At 37.9% G+C, this 16,206-nt stretch overlaps 1 long non-coding RNA gene across 17 annotated transcripts; it reads left to right on the top strand.

Annotated features, from left to right (window-relative positions):
- The first annotated feature begins 4,303 nt into the window (after nt 1–4,303).
- LOC112187720 lies at nt 4,304–7,323 on the top strand. Of its 17 annotated transcripts, none has more exons than XR_005806671.1 (6): nt 4,305–4,829; nt 4,954–5,063; nt 5,537–6,139; nt 6,238–6,300; nt 6,441–6,520; nt 6,625–7,323. It is a non-coding gene; the product is annotated as an uncharacterized LOC112187720 (long non-coding RNA). The 17 variants fall into 17 exon arrangements; XR_005806665.1 differs by having other exon boundaries at nt 4,306–4,829; nt 6,441–6,494; XR_005806672.1 differs by having other exon boundaries at nt 4,306–4,829; nt 6,441–6,487.
- Nucleotides 7,324–16,206: the final 8,883 nt, after the last annotated feature.

Consider the following 16,206-nt stretch of genomic DNA (forward strand, 5'->3'; position numbering starts at 1 on the left):
TGTGGTGTTCGGAAAGAAAAAAAGAAATGGGAAAATGGACTTTTGCTTCAAGAAGGTTTTTCTGGTGCGGCGATATGGCTACTCCCCTGAACCACCTTTCTAGGATGAGATTTGAAGAAATAGGCCGGCAATCATCTTCAATCACGACTTTATACCGAGTGGGCCCCAACAACTACACTATTCTTATTTGGAATTTTTTGCAAGGATGTACCGAGTGGGCCCCATGTGGGTCCAACGACACGAGGCAACGAAGAAAACCTTTTAAGGTAAGTCGAGCCTCCTCCACAATTTAGAAGAAACTCAAACTGTGAAGCCTCTTCTTTGTTGCTTTGATATTTGAATATTGATATGCTTGTCAATTTGGTGAGCTTCCCCACTTTAATTTTACTGCAAATTGGATTTTGTGTGGAGTTTGATGTTTGTGGGGGGAGAGTGGAATCAACATAGGAAGTCTCATGGATAATTGAAATTCTGATGGTCTGTTCCTCCTCTGAATCTTGCAGGTCTAGTTGTTGATGCCTCCAAGTAATTCCATCGGCATTGGGTGATAGACAGCTTCGTATTCGTTATCCACCCGGTTAGTAACTCAGTTCAGTCAAATTGGATTTCTGTTTTGCTATTTAGTGTTTCCAGATTTCAGGTTTTAATTACTTTGTTTTGCTGGGTTTTTTAGTGTGTGGAGTTTGAGATTGAATGTGGCCATTGGCATTTTTGATTCAAGTATTTTCTCTCACATACTTATTGAATGCGGGCATTTGATAAAACATTAAATTGTGTGAGAGGACCTTCGTCCTTTTTTGTCCAAGTATCACATGTGCTGTTACTATATATGCTGGGTTTCGCAGTTTTAAGTCATCATTCACAACCAACTAATGGAAGTAATGTTCTAGCTAGAATAAACAAGATAGACGCTAGCTAGATGGCAGTACCAATTTCACAACCAACTAATCACCTCAAGTGCCCTCAAAAAGTGATGACTTGTAGACTACTGCAAGTGACTACTAGATGGCAGTACCAATTGCCCTAAAAAAAATCTGATTATTATATTTTTTTAACATAAAATTCAAATATTTCACATTCAACATAACTCATAAAAATTAATTCATACCTATAAAATTATGAAGAACGGCAATCAACCCACAAACTCATGTTTTTTTATTATGTTTTTATACATATATTCTAAATGTCAATTTTATCCTTACATTTAACAGAAAAATTAACAGAAGTACCAAAGTGTCAAACAGAGTCTAACTTCAAGTACCAAACTGTCCCATTTAATACATCAGGTATCAAACTGTCCAAGTAGCAATACCTCAGGTACCATAGGAGGAGACTAGCTAGTTATAACCAAAGAAAAGTCTGGTGTCAATTGTCAAACTTGCTCACATGATAACCATATAGCTTCCTGAAATAAATTTAAGTGCAGACACTTAAAGAGATGTCACGGTTGCTTCACCTTAATACATTCAACAAAAGTTAAAAGCAATAAATATTATGGTGCATTCAACTAACTGTTAATCTACATTGTCTTCATTATGTCCAAAGTTAATTATTCGATGTTGCCATTTAGAATCATACCCAGAGTGTTTCCATGGAATGGAATTCAGGGTCACATCCACTCTTAAATTCTGTCATACCTCGAAGATTAAGTAATTAAAATTAGAGTAGAACTCTTTGGTGCCTCTGCCCTATAACACCCCAAATAATCATTCTCCTCAAGCATGGTACTAGAATTCTCACACACTGTATTACTCACGACGCTTTCACTAATAGAAGGCAAATCAGTCACAAACACTTCAACAAAATCATAATTGTAAAGAACCAAATTCCTAAAAATCATTCTCATATCAATTTCACTCTCTAGAAAACATGAACTAGAATCCAGAGGAATAATGTACCTCAACATGAAATTTCCTTGAATCAAATCTGGAAAACGAGAGCGTATGGAATTGCTTAGGTCAACAAACGACCAATTATGCAACAATGGAACTGTCGTTGCTTCACCAGAATAAATAAACTTGACAACATAGCTAGCTAGTATCCATAACAACTGCACAAGAATAAAACAAATCACTATCCATGTCACTACTAAGAAAATCAACAGAATCAACACAAACAAGTCACTGCCAAAGTAACTGTTAATGCCTGAACAAAATAGCAGTATTAAAAATGTAACTGGCCATGTCACTGATAAAAAAATCACAGTATAGAACAAATATAGTACCGCAATAGCACAAAACATCATCAACAATTCAACATAGAACTGTGTCGATGAAGGAGAAGAACAAAGTAATCCAAAACGAACAATTCAATAATTTAACACAAACAACAAAAATACACTACAAAATCCAAAACGAACAAATTCACAGAGAGAAGGCTTACCGATTAAATCAGAGAAAACCAGAGAGAGGAAGAAATAGAGAGACTGTAACTAAGCACTGAGTCGACGAAGAAGAAGAACACAATAACGTGATCAAGACGAACACCGACGAAGCCAAAGATCCAGAAAAAGAGAAGAGCTGCGGAAGCTCCAAAACCACTCAAAACTGAGATTTCAGATCGTCATAGAGGCACAAAGCTAAATCGGAAGCTTCCGACGGAGAGGGTGGCGAAGAAAGAATCTCGGAAAGAGATCTCCGAACAAATCGAATCGGAAGCTTTCTGATCAAAGGAGAGAGAAAATTTGAGCTCGCAGATTTTAAAATGGAAGGTTATAAAGATTTATTACCTTAGGGGCAGAATCAGAATGATAAAAATTAAAAACTGACATTTTGTAACATGATCTCATTATTCATAAGGACTGAACTAATATTAATAACAATTCACAATGAACCTTTTTATCAAGTGGGAAACTAGGTGACCTTATTATCATTTCACTCTCTAAAGTGACATTTTCCATCATTTCCCTCTTATTTAATATAGAATTTTATAGCCATCAGAATTTTTTTAATCTGTTTTTTTTTTTTTTAATCTCAAAAAGTCATTCTACTCATTAAGCAAGCAGTGCAAAACAAAATACTTTTATAGGGTTGACAGAAAGAATTGTTCCTCAGAGCATCATAACATTCTTCCTTAAAGATAAGAATCCAGCATACCCCAATACACCCACGTTTTAGAAAATCCACATATCATTATTCTGACAAAAATCTAAAGGCAGCTTCTATTCATACCTCCAAAATTGGTATTTAGACCTCTCACTTTTTCCAAGTAATAGTTGACTTTGTCCACTCATGTCAAATTACAAATAAAGACACAAATAAGGAAAAAAAATCTCTTCTTATCTCTACAAACAGTAATAGTCTTCAACTTGGGAAAAATTTTCTCCTCAAATGTAAACCCTAAGATATATATCGCCAAATGTTATTTAACGTTCAAGTCAAAATTTTCTGAATTTGACTGTCTTCCTAAAGTGATAGACTTCCTTGCTCACATAGCCGACAATTTACAAGATCTATCACTGCGCTATAAAAAAAATAAAAAATATAAGGAGAGAAAATGGGAAATACAAAGACACCTCAGTTGATGATGCCCTACTCATGCATTTTGAACGCAATCAAACATGTGAACGAGCGGCCACTAGGCCAAAAAATCAATCAGACAACACATATCAGACGACAGCAAACATTTTAACTATCGTCTGAAATAATCAGATGACAGCAAGAATTTTTCTGTCGTCTGAATTTTTGAATCAGACAACAGTTGTTACATTGCTGTTGTGCAATTGTAATTCAGACAATGGTTATTTTTTCGATGTTGTCTGAATCAATCAATTCAGACAACAGTTATTACATTGGTATTGTCCAAGATTGATTAACACAATGGTTGAGAAAAGATGTTGTCTGATTGTTTTAATCACACAACAGTTATTACTTATCTGTTGTGCAATTACTATTAACACAATGGTTGAAAAAGATGTCGTCTAATTGTTTTAATTCACACAACCGTTTTTAATTGTCTGTTGTGTCACTCTCCTTCAGACAATGTATTTGAATTGATGTTGTCTGAGTTTTAATATATGCTGGCGCCCTTCTTAATTGACTTTAACACTTCGCAAAATTTTCAATTTTTCACTTCCCACCATTCAACCAAAACTCGAGCTCGCGCTTTTCTCTCTCTCAAAATCACTTTTCATCTCCCTGAGCTCACCAACCATCTATCTCTCCCGCTCTCCCTCTCAGCTCTCTCTCTTCCACTCAACAAAAACTACCTCTCTCTTTTCACAGCACCCATCTTTTTCCTTCGCCGAACTGGTTGAACATCTCTATTTCCGATGTAAGTAAATCTCCAAATCCTAGATTTCTGATGTGGGTTTTGTAATTTGGGGGTTTTTAATTGAGAGACCCAGAATTTCATATCGAAGACCAGCTAGAACACGAGCTCGGCTCTCCTCTCTCTCTCTCTCTCTCTCTCTCGCAGCCCCCAAACACCGATCTTTCTCAATTTTAGACTCCGCCTTCTTATTCTCTCTTCTCTCTCTCATAACTCTCGAAAACCCAGACCCCAAACACCGAAATCCGAATTTCAACTCCTTCGTCATCTGGATCCTTCTCAATCCCGCTCCATTCCTTTTTAATCCCTAGCCCAAAACCTCAATACCCAAAACAAAAACCCTAACTCAGCCCCATATATCTCCCATCTTGTATTTCTTTAGAATTTGGCTTTATCAGTTCATGTTCTCTGTTTGTGAATTTGAAGACTTGGTTAATTGAGGTCTGACTCCATTTCATGACAGATTACCGGAGAAGTAGATCAAATCTTGGTTTGCAAATCCCCAATCTGAGCATGATTCTTAACATTCTCGCCACTCTGGTTTGCCTTGTTTTGGACAGGTACTTTTATTTTTGTGTTGTTTACTAGTTGATTTATTATATCTTGGGTTGTTACTTTGTGCATTTGGATTTATATTTGCGATGGATTTCAGGGAAATTGAGCTTAATTTTTGTCAAATTGCAGTTTTCGAAATGTGATTCTGTTAAGGTTTTCGATGGGTGCTAGGTTCAGACAATTTTCAGGTTATCAAAACCCTTTGAGTATATTTGGTTTTGGGTATACTGTATTTTAAGGTAAATTTTTCCCATTCTGTATCAGTATTGACCTTGCAAAATGTTGGGCTGGACGAATTCATGTAGCATTGTAAATGCTTGTAAGTTGCTTTGGATTATGAATTGGAAATCTAGCATGCATGAACCGTAAATGTTGTGTGGTTGCATGCTGAATAACTTGAGCTGGAGATGGGTATTGTGTAAGGTTTGGTTTTTATTGCTTCTGCACTTGAAAATCAATTGTTGTCAATAGGCCTTAAGTTAGGAACTTGGGTTTATTTCGTTACCTTTATTACAGTTTATATGGTTATGCTAATGGTGGCTTTATTATGCTGATAATTTGTCTAATCTCCCGTATAACAGGTATAACATTTTGTTGAAATTTGCTGATCATATTGTTCTTGATGCATGTACAAAATCATTGAATAAAAACTCTATTTTGATGATGGGTTTTCATTTAATTGGTTCCTGGTTTCATTTCCTATTTACTGCAGATTTCAAAATTATCTGGGCTACATTTGATGTGGGAAACCCCAAATGATTAGTTTTGGGCAACAAAGGACCCTCCACTTCTCTGTGTATGTTTCCCCTTCCCTAGTGGTCTATCTCAATGTGAGTGAGGTGAACATCTCATATTATTGCTTTAGCTTCAGCATTCTTTGTTCATACAATATATATCTGCAATTTGAAGCCAATTAACTTCAAGCAAAACCATGATTGCAGTAGATTGGACGTTGGTTTACAATTGGTTTCATCAAATTTTTTTCGAATAACACATGTTAAGACTGCATGTTTTCTTTGTAAATTTTTCTTCGGGTTTTTGTTGGAATAGAACATATTAAGACTACAAGTATTAGGATTAAAAGTGTTTATCTTTGAAAATTGATGGTCAGGAATTCAGAAGCTTATAAGAATTCAAGCTGCAAATAAGGAAAGGATATGTACCTATTCATGTAATTCAAAGCTGAATATGTACCTATTCACTATAGTATCAGTGCTTATTGTCATTTACTGTTCAGTGAGTGGCTAAAGGATAGGATGATATTCAACTTGATTGAATTTACATGAGAAACATAAGATAGGTGCTATTGTGGCAAGTAAGTAACATTATTGCATTTTACTCATTGATTTGATAATGCTGTGTGCTTATAAGTATCAAAGAGCCAAACCCATAATTATGTTGTATATGACACAGAAAGCTAACACTTTTTGGGTTACACAGCGCATGACTGTGCTAGCAGCTTTAAGCTTTTTACAGGTATAAACTTGGTTAATATCTGTCTAAATTTGGTTTAAAAATTTATCTTTGATTAGATAGTTGATATTGAAGGATGGTTTTTCAAGATATACAATACTAGTATTTAACCGATTCACTCATCTCTGCATTATCATATGCAGGTTCTTACCAAGGGTTAACAGAAGGATCGATGTACTTAAAGCTGCTGGTGCATTGTTAGTTTTGTGTGTTTTTTTTTTTGGTATAAGGGCTTAATTGAGTTTGGGTTTCGATGTTTGGAAGTGATGAAAGATGACTTGAAAACTTGTCTGTGATGGTAAATTTTTGTTCTTTTTTCTTGTACAGGTTGAAAAATACAAGGCTGCTAATCAACAGACAATATTTACATTGGAAGAGGTATGTTTAGAGTCTCGCTACATTACCTGTGTATAGATGCCTATCCTTTCCTGCATTCACGTGAATTATGTTTCAATTGAAACAAGCCATTTTGGTTTATGTTGTTGTCTTAGTTGCTGGAATGAGACCATATATAATATTGATTCCTTAGGACAGATGAAGCGCTACATATCCATGTCACTTTCCTTTTTTCGTCTAATAATTGGATGGCTATGACAATTACAATGGTGCTAGAGTGAACTTAGAATATTGGCCCAAGATATGATATGCCAGATCAAAATAATTCAATTCCCTCTCAGGTGATTTCTGCAAAATATAGTGCTCTGTTGTCATTGTTAATCAAATATTGATTCTGTATATGCTTGTACTGGAGGTAGATACTTATGCTTCTAATACAAGTCTGCTTCTTCTTATGTGCCGCCTGAAGTGGCATGCTTTAGTTGGAGGCAACTTACATACTAAAGAATCAATTACTTGGTAGTTTTACATCTGTACATGAGAGGAGGAGGTTGTTGATCAATTGGGAACTAGCAGTTCTTCAAGACTTAGTTGGTTTCAACATTTCAGTAAATGTTGTTAGAGAACTAGTTCTGTTGATGTAATGACTTTGTCGGATATATGGATGAATGTATCGGATTTTTACATAAATGAACGTGTTTCGGATGTGATGTCATTTTGAATGTATATCAGACCATTCAATCCAGCTAAAAACTATTGTGCAATAATTGATCATCACAAAATGCATAACAAAAACTGTTGTATGAGCCATCTAACTACAATGCTATAAAGACTAAAAGAACGAGAAAGTCATTGTCCAGCAAAACAACAAACAACAGTTTTTTGAAGAAATCTATAGTATCAATAATGGATAGACAATGGGATTTGCAAGTAAATATTGTCTAACCAAGTCTTCAGACAACAGCAAGCATATAAGCCCCTGTTGTCTGGCACAACCTTCAGATAATAGTAAGTATATAAGCTGTTGTTGTCTGACCAAGCCTTCAGACAACAACAAGTATATAAGCCGTTGTTGTCTGACCAAGCCTTCAGACAACAGCAAGCATATAAGCCCCTATTGTCTGACCAAGCCTTCAGACAACAGCAAGCATATAAGCCCCTGTTGTCTGGCATAGCCTTCAGACAACAGTAAGTATATAAGCCGCTGTTGTTCTTCTTGGTATTCAGACAACAGATTAGGTAGTAACTGCTGTTGTACTAAATTTTATCAGACGACAGTTTTCTGGTATTGTCTGATTATGTATCAGACGGCATTGAGATAGACAACAACAAACCTTATAATCAGACGACAGTTTTCACTGTCGTCTGATTGAATTTTTGGCCTAGTGGGCTACAAAAAGCAGTACTCCAGCATGTTTATATGGCAAACGCAGCAATGGGTAGTTGTCTACAAAATCTTCCCGCACATCATCAGTGCAGAGCAATTTTATGTGGAATTATTCTATAGATATAATGAAAAATTCGACCATCTGATATAAATCTATGGAGAATGCACTAGACTCATGGTTGATTATTGTAATTTCCTCCATTATCCCATACATATCTAAAACAAAAAGACCATGCATGTTCACTTCAAGCTGCTATGGAAACAAGTAGGAGAGAATCAGTTTAGGGACAATGACACCTAAATGCAATGAAAATAATACTTGGAAAACATATTTATACGAGATGATGAGCAAACATGGTATTGTTGCCTACGCTAACCAAGAGTCGACAATTCATTGAAAAAATGTTAGCACCTCTGTTACTCGTATATGGAGGATGAACTTCCAAAAAAAAAAAATGCTGCAATTCCAAATCTCCAAAAACTGAAGGAGATCCAACTACTAATTTTTGAAAATATGAATAGAATCTAAAAAAAGAAAAAAGGTCTTTTATTAATGGGATTTTGTCCATTTACACCATTTTTAGAGATTTTTTTCCCACTTACCCCATTAAGTTTTTTTAATTCTCTCTTACCCAAAACACTCTAAGGAGGTCTTCCTTAATACCCTATTAAGATTTTTTGTTTGTTTTTTTAATTCTTTTTAATACCATTTTACCCCCTCACCCCTTTGTTACTTAGAGAGAGAGAAAAAATGGAAAAGAGAGAAACCATAGGAGACTTCGCAGGAGCCCGGCCGCTGGAATCCGGTCACCGACAGCCGAAATCCGGTCACCGGCCCCCAGAATTTGCTGAAAATCTTATAGGAAATGTTTTTTTGCCCCAATAGACATCTATTGCTCCCTAATAGAGGAGCAATAAAGGTCTATTGCCCCCCAATAGAAGTCTAATGCTCCAATAGTCTATTACCCCCTAATAGACGTGTGATGCCCTGCAAATTCGTAATTATTTTCCGAGGACTTTCCGGAATCTAATTTGTGGTTATTGGACGATTTCGTGACTCGTGGATGGAGCGGAAGTGTTTCGGATGAATTTTTATTCGGAAAATATGACTTTAGGGGTGGCGCAAAGGTTGACTTTTGATATGTTGAGATTCTCTGAAAACTTCCTTCATGAAAGTCGTAGAGCGCGTAGATACGAGTTCGTGGACATATGGTTCGCATCAATCGGAGTTCGTATGAGAAAGTTATGGCTATTGGAAGAAGTTTCCGTTTTAGTATAAATAGAGAAAATCATAAAAAGGAATTCATTATTTCACTTTCCATTTCCGGAAAGCTATTCCTCTCTCTCTCTTCTCTCTCGACTACACCTTCAGTGTCTGAGTTTTCTGTTTGACCTGACCCGACCCGGCTTTTCCGGAGAACTGTGACAGTCTCTGGCCGTGAAACTTGGTCAGTAGGTTCGCCTCCTCCGTCTGGTCGTCCCTGTGGTGTTCTCTAGCGGCGATATCCACCGTGTGCGGCGTAGCAAGGAGGTGCAGTTGGGTGATTTTGGACCCGACCGAAAAACACAACGCCGGCGACTTCGTGGCTTCATGCTTCCTTGGTTGAGTTCAGAGAAGGCTCCTTGGTCTATCTATGGTGTTTGTTTTGATCGATTTACGTGGAAATCGGGTCAACTTAGTTTGAGCAATAATCCAAACTTTGTGAGGTAGTTTTCGACCTTTTATGCTTGTTTTCTGACTTCGAGCTAGTTATGAAAATTCACAAGCATGCTTAGATGAAGCTTTTTTATGTTGGGAATTTTGTGAAATATTGAGTTTGGGTCGGCGGCGGTGCTCCACCTCCTGTGGCAGCGTTCCGGCAGTGTTCCGGCCACTTAAGAAACTGTTTTTGGTATTATATATGTTCTACTCGTTGATACGAGCGTTTCGATATATAATATGTAAATTTTAGAGTTCATATGGAATTGTTATGATTTTTGCAGTTTCATACCGATCGATTTATTCGATCCGTGAGGATTCGAGAGTCCGATTGACTTGTGGTTTGGTCTCATCGATCGTGGACATATTCCGGAGACTTTGGGAGGTCTCGGATGTGGTTTTGCCTCGATTGGCGCCACTTTGGGGATTTTAGTTCAAAACAGGGGTTTCGAACTTAAATCAAATGTGAATCGTTACTAAGTTGGAACCGTATGTGATTAGGTACTTGACGAAGTACTTTGGACGGTTATTTTGTGGATTGGAGGCTTTGTGCTTTATTGAAGATGCAGTGGGAGTTTCGAGGTGGGTAATCTCACAAGGTTCATTATGAACGGAATTACCATTATCGTTTTGGTGTTAATTAATTAACTGCAAACTATAGTTGGTATTAGTAGGCATTCATGAGCGAATGGCTACGTATATATATTTACATGAAATATATATATCCTTGTGGATGATTGTGATGAATAATAATATGCATGATGGTGTTCATATTATTGTTGAATGTGACTTTTCAGGAAACAATATTGTGGAAAAAGATGTTTTCTATTGTTTGAAAAGTATTGAGCTTGATGTTACATTTTTGAGTTAAGCGTGACTCATTTTAGATGTATTCGTCTTTGTACCAAGGGTCACAGATGGTGAGCAGGGATTAGGAAAGCCGAAACTAGATGTTTGTAACATTTTTAGGTAGGGTGCGACTTACTTAACGTTTGACTTTAAGACCAGACAGGGTCTAAAAAGATTATATGTCATAGATGGTGACAGGTTACAGACGGTGACCTTGATGTTTTATTTCATGACCAGATAGGGTGCGAAGATCATGTGTCACAAATGGTGATAGGGCACAGATGGTGACAGGTCACGGATGGTGATAGGTTGCAGATGGTGACCTCAATGTTGATTCTAAGACCAGATGGGGTCTGAACATCACATGTCACAGATGGTGACAGGTTGCAAATGGTGACCTTAATGTTGATTATGAGACCAGATGGGGTCTGAAAACCACATGTCACAGATGGTGACAGGTAGCAGATGGTGACCAAGGAAGGAAATAGGTAATCACGTCTGTGGCCGAACGAGTGGTTACGATTTCAATACAGCTATAGTCTGTCTGCCATTATAGATTATGGGGGTAACGGTCAAGGTTGCTGGAGACTCATAAGTATGTAGTTGAAGGAGAATTCCTTGAGTATTCTTCTTTTATTGTCTAGATGAGACTTGAATTGCTTCTTGATGGTTAAGTTAGCAAATAGAACATTATCACAGCGGTGATTTATGTTGTCCTTTTGGTGGAAAGGATATGGAATGTTAGAAGGAATCATGGTTGCATGTTTTCCTTATGCTGATTTGTGTGAGTTGTTGATTGATGTTCATGAGTTACTCATACGGGCTTGCAAAAGCTTACCGAGTTTGTTGTGTGGCAACCCGGTGAACCATTCAAACGGTGTAGGGGTTAATCCTGTAGGTCAGGGCAATTATGGCTGAAGTTGAGGTAGCTTGTTGGCAGCAGAACGGGTAGGAAGCAAATTTTGTTGGCTTTGCCAGTGTATGACTTCTGCTATGTAGTAAGCTCTGAGGAGCATTTACGTTTTATTTTGTGATGGCAATTTAATTCATAAGTTATGTAATATATAACTCTGTGGAGTGAGTGTATATTAACTTGTAGGTTTCAGGGCATCAGTATATACTTGATTTAAGGGAAAGATGTTCCAGGTATTTTGTATTGATGGCTGAACGATCGCGCATGTATAATTATGGGATTATATATCGATTTTTATTGTGTAAAATCAGGGGCGTGACAAGACGTCTATTGTCCCCCAATAAACGAGAATCAGCCATGTATTGCCCCCCAATAGACAACTATCAGTCATGTATTGCCCCCCAATAGATGTCTATTGCCCCCCAATAGGACTTTCAGTCACCAAAATGAGAACTAATCTCCCTAAATTTAGACAAATAAAACTTTGATTACAGAAAAAAAACAAGGAGATTACATTAATTCAAAACGTCTATTGCCCCCCAATAGACATCTATTGTGAGCTCCCGAAAATTTTTGTTTAATTTTTGAAGGTAATATTTCGCCAATAAGATTTTCGCAAGGTGATTTAAGTGAAGAAATCAATTTCGGAGATTGTTTTCGTGTCGAGACCACCTATTGGGCCACATGGTTTAAGTTTGGGCCGAGATTCTTTTATTTGGGCCTAGAAGGTTACTGAAGTTTCGTGATGCGACCGTTTGTTAAAGTTTTGAAGACGATAAATTGAGTTGTAACAAAGTTTTGGATTTTGGATTTTTACGAGATCGAGTTTTGGGCCTAGGACGAAGTCGAGAATTAATTTAGGAAGTTTCTGACGAAAAACGAATAAAAGAAAATGTTACGAGCCCAAAACCGAAAGTAGTGAGCTAGGAGAGTTCCATAATTTGTCACAAGGGCAAAATGGAAATTTCACAAACATAAGCATAAATAGGAATTGGAAACCCCAAAAAACCTAGACTCTCTCCTTCTCTCCCTTGCAGCCGCATCACTCTCTTTCCCCGACCTCTCTCCCTCTCATCATCTCTCTGCCATCGCCGAAAAATCCCATCTCCGGCCATTATCTCGCAAAACCGCCATCACCCATCAATGCAGCACCAAAATGTGACCCAAACCCAAGAGAAATCGAAGCCATGCATCGACCCCAACCTCTCTTTTCCGCTCTCCTTCTCTCTGCCACCACCGGAGACTCCAGGTCCAGCCACCATCTCATCACACCGCCTCCACCACTAGATCCAGCACCCAAAACCGACCAAACTCGAGCCTCACCTTTCGACATGCATCGCCCACAGCCACCGTACACGACCACCAAACCTATGACACCACTGCCCTCCTTAATCCTTCGATCTCCAGTCCCTCATTCACACCACCGTTATCAGAAATTGAAGCACCAAGCCTTAAAGAGACCATGCCTTAAATCTCGAAGTCTGAAAACCGCCGTACGAGCTCGCTGGAACTCGTAGCTAGCTCTGCATGTCTTCATTTTCCAGTCTCCAGTCAGAAAAACGAGCCAAACCACCACCATACATGGAGTCGGCACCTCAAGGTCTAGAATAGCCCCTAACCTGGACCTCCGATTTTGACCAGAGCCACCCAGCACCGCCGTGAGAGCCACCGGCTTACCTCTTTCATCTGGTGAGCTTGATTTCGTCACCTTGTTTAGTGTTGAGGCCTCTGTTTGATTTCGGAAAAAAGTGGGTTTCTAACTTAGATTTTTTGGATTGGAGTTTGGAACCTCAAGCTCGGAGGTGAATGGAGGACACAAGAGCTCAATACGGATTCTGGAGGAGTTGTGGATTTCTGCATTTTTTTTTAGAGTGTTGGAGAAGAAAGAGCTGTTGGGTTAATTTCAGTTGAAACTAGGAAGGTAAGGATTCAAGAACTTTGTTTTGGGACGAATTTGGTTACGAGTTGGACTGTTGATCTTATTGTATCTGTAGGGTGTCCAAAACAATTGTTGGAGCTAGATTGCAGGAATGGCGAATTGGCTTCTAGTTTGGGAAAGAAGACTTGGTAAGGGCTTGGGTTAATTGGAAAGTAGTGATGTTCTGTTCGGAATGGTTATCAATGAGTTGAATGAGTTTGAAACTGAAATAGGGTTGTTTTGGTAATCTTATGATTATTGTGTTACATCTATTATAAACTTTGATTGTTGGTGACCTTGGTATGTGCTGAATGTGATGAAATTAGTATGAAGTTACTTTGGTTAACATAACTTTGGAAAGAAAACGATGTTGATGAAATAGTGAAGGGTTTGTTCAAAGCCATATGTTTTAGTAATGCGAGGCATAACTGTTGTCCTGGTTAATCAAGTTGCGGAAATAGTTAAGTTGGTTATTGTTAAAGAAAGTGCAAATGGATTGAGTTAAATTGATTTGTCAAGTACGCCAAATTTGATAAGGTACAATTTAAAATATCCAAATCTGATCATATCCCGGAATGACTTAAAGTGGCGAAGTTATTTGGGAATGGTAATTATCATTTGTTTCCTTAAAGTAGAATTGTTAAACAAATGAAGGTGAATGTGTCAAGTATGGTCACCATATCCCAAATGATTTAAATGCTATATCATTTGGATTATTTGAGAATGGTGGTTGCTATTTAATTGCTTAAGGTTTAAAAGCTAAATAAATTGAGGTCAAATTGGTTGACCGAAATTTTAACATGGAAAGAAGTGTGATCACCATCTCCCGAATGAGCTTACTCCGTTAAGTGAATTGTTCGGGAATGGTTACCATTAAGTATCGATTTAGAATAAATTGGTGACTCAAAGAAATTGAGCAAATGAGTTATGAATTAGTTACTTATCGGATATACTTTTTGTTAAAGGACTCAAGTGTGTGCACATGAAATTGGAAGAAGTATCGAAAGTCGGAAACGAGGCTAAGATTGGGCGAGCACTCCAATTTCAGGTAGGGTGAGCTGTCCCTTCTTTGTTAGAGGCTTTTCTATATGTGGAATGCTCTAGTATATTAATATGTTGCCTGCAAGTACGTTTTTGGTTGTTCATTGGTCGATGCCTCGTGATATCCGTGTTTCCATAACTGATAATTGCTTATTGTGAAAATCGAGGCTAGACTTGCATGTTGAGATACTGTACCCCAAGGTTCTAAAAAACGCTAGGCGCTAGTCGGGCGGTGACCCAGGGACTAGCGCCTAGCCCGCCTAGGCGGGGACTAGGCGGTTTTTTTTAAATAATTTTTAAATTATTTTAATGACATATAATAATATAAATGACAATATTTAAAGTCTAAAAATTAATTATAAATATAAAAATAGTCAAAATATAGAATAAATTAGGGTTTATGACCGCCTAGGCTCCGCCTAGCCCGCCTAGTCCCCGCCTAGCACCGCCTAGCACCGCCTAGTCCCCGCCTAGCACCGCCTAGCACCACCGCCTAGTCCGCCTAGTCCCCGCCTAGCCCGCCGCCTAGAAGCCCAGCGCCTAAGGGAAACGCCTAGGCCAAAATCGGAGCGGTTCCTTGCCGCCTAGCGCCTAGGCGGCCGCCTAGGCAGATTTTTAGAACATTGCTGTACCCACTGTATGTTTGTAGTTGTGACCTGAAAGTGAATGGGACCTAGACGCGTAGATTCCTAGGGATCTCACGGTGTCAATAACCGTGAACCTCCGGAGGGGGCCGTGCTCCTATGTTTGTCCAGAAAGAGTGAGTATAGATAGTGAACCAGTCATAGGAGACTCAGGGCCAGGAAATGGACACTTTCGCTATTTGTAGTCGGAAGTACTACAGAGTAGTTGGCCGGTTCTCGAAGGATGACGAACCAGGTCGGTCACCGATTTGTTTTATTTTAGCCGGCAGGTAAGTATCTCAGAGCTCCAAATTGTGTGAAGCATACTGCATATGCTTATTAAAAGAAATAAATGTTTGTGGTTGCCTATTTTAAAAGTGTTTTCGATAAACGTGCACAATATTATGTAGTAAATATTTTCGATTATTATTATTATTATTTTCAAACCTAGCATGGTTGGGTCGGCCCCTACTGGGCATGCGAGGACGAAAGCTCACCCCTACAATAGTGTGCAAGTTTCGAGCATGTGGTCGGGAAGCGTATAGGGGAGGCACATGGCCCGGCTTGGCGCATTCTTCTTTAATTTTATCAAAAGAAGGTTTTGGTCCTTAATCGGGTCACCACATCTATTGCCCTTAAATAGAACTTTCAATCTCCGAAATGGGAACTAAGGACAACTCCAACCCTAGGCACCATTTGGGGGTGCTATTCTCATTTTAGCACCCCCCTTGTTGCACTATTCATATAGGACTCAATTCTCATCTCCAACCATGAGGTGCTATATGGGGGTGCTATTTTCACTATTCTTGACTAAAATATAATATGAGTATAATTTTGATGAATATTATATTAAAAATATGTTAATTTAATTAAATAAGGTAAAAAAAATAATTTAACATTTTATCATAATATTTAAAAATTATTCTGATTATTTAATGAATTTAAAAAAAATATTTTTTTTTGTCGGCATATACGACAAAAGTGTCGGCACATACGAGTAAGAATCTAACTATTTAGATCATAATATTTAAAAATTATTCTTATTATTTAATGAATTTAATTAAAAAAAAAATTTTGTCGGCATATACAACAAAAGTTTCGGCACATACGACAAAGAATCTAACTATTTAGAAGATATTTTGA

This window comes from Rosa chinensis, chromosome 2, assembly GCF_002994745.2.
Source record: "Rosa chinensis cultivar Old Blush chromosome 2, RchiOBHm-V2, whole genome shotgun sequence".
Lineage (NCBI taxonomy): Eukaryota > Viridiplantae > Streptophyta > Magnoliopsida > Rosales > Rosaceae > Rosa > Rosa chinensis.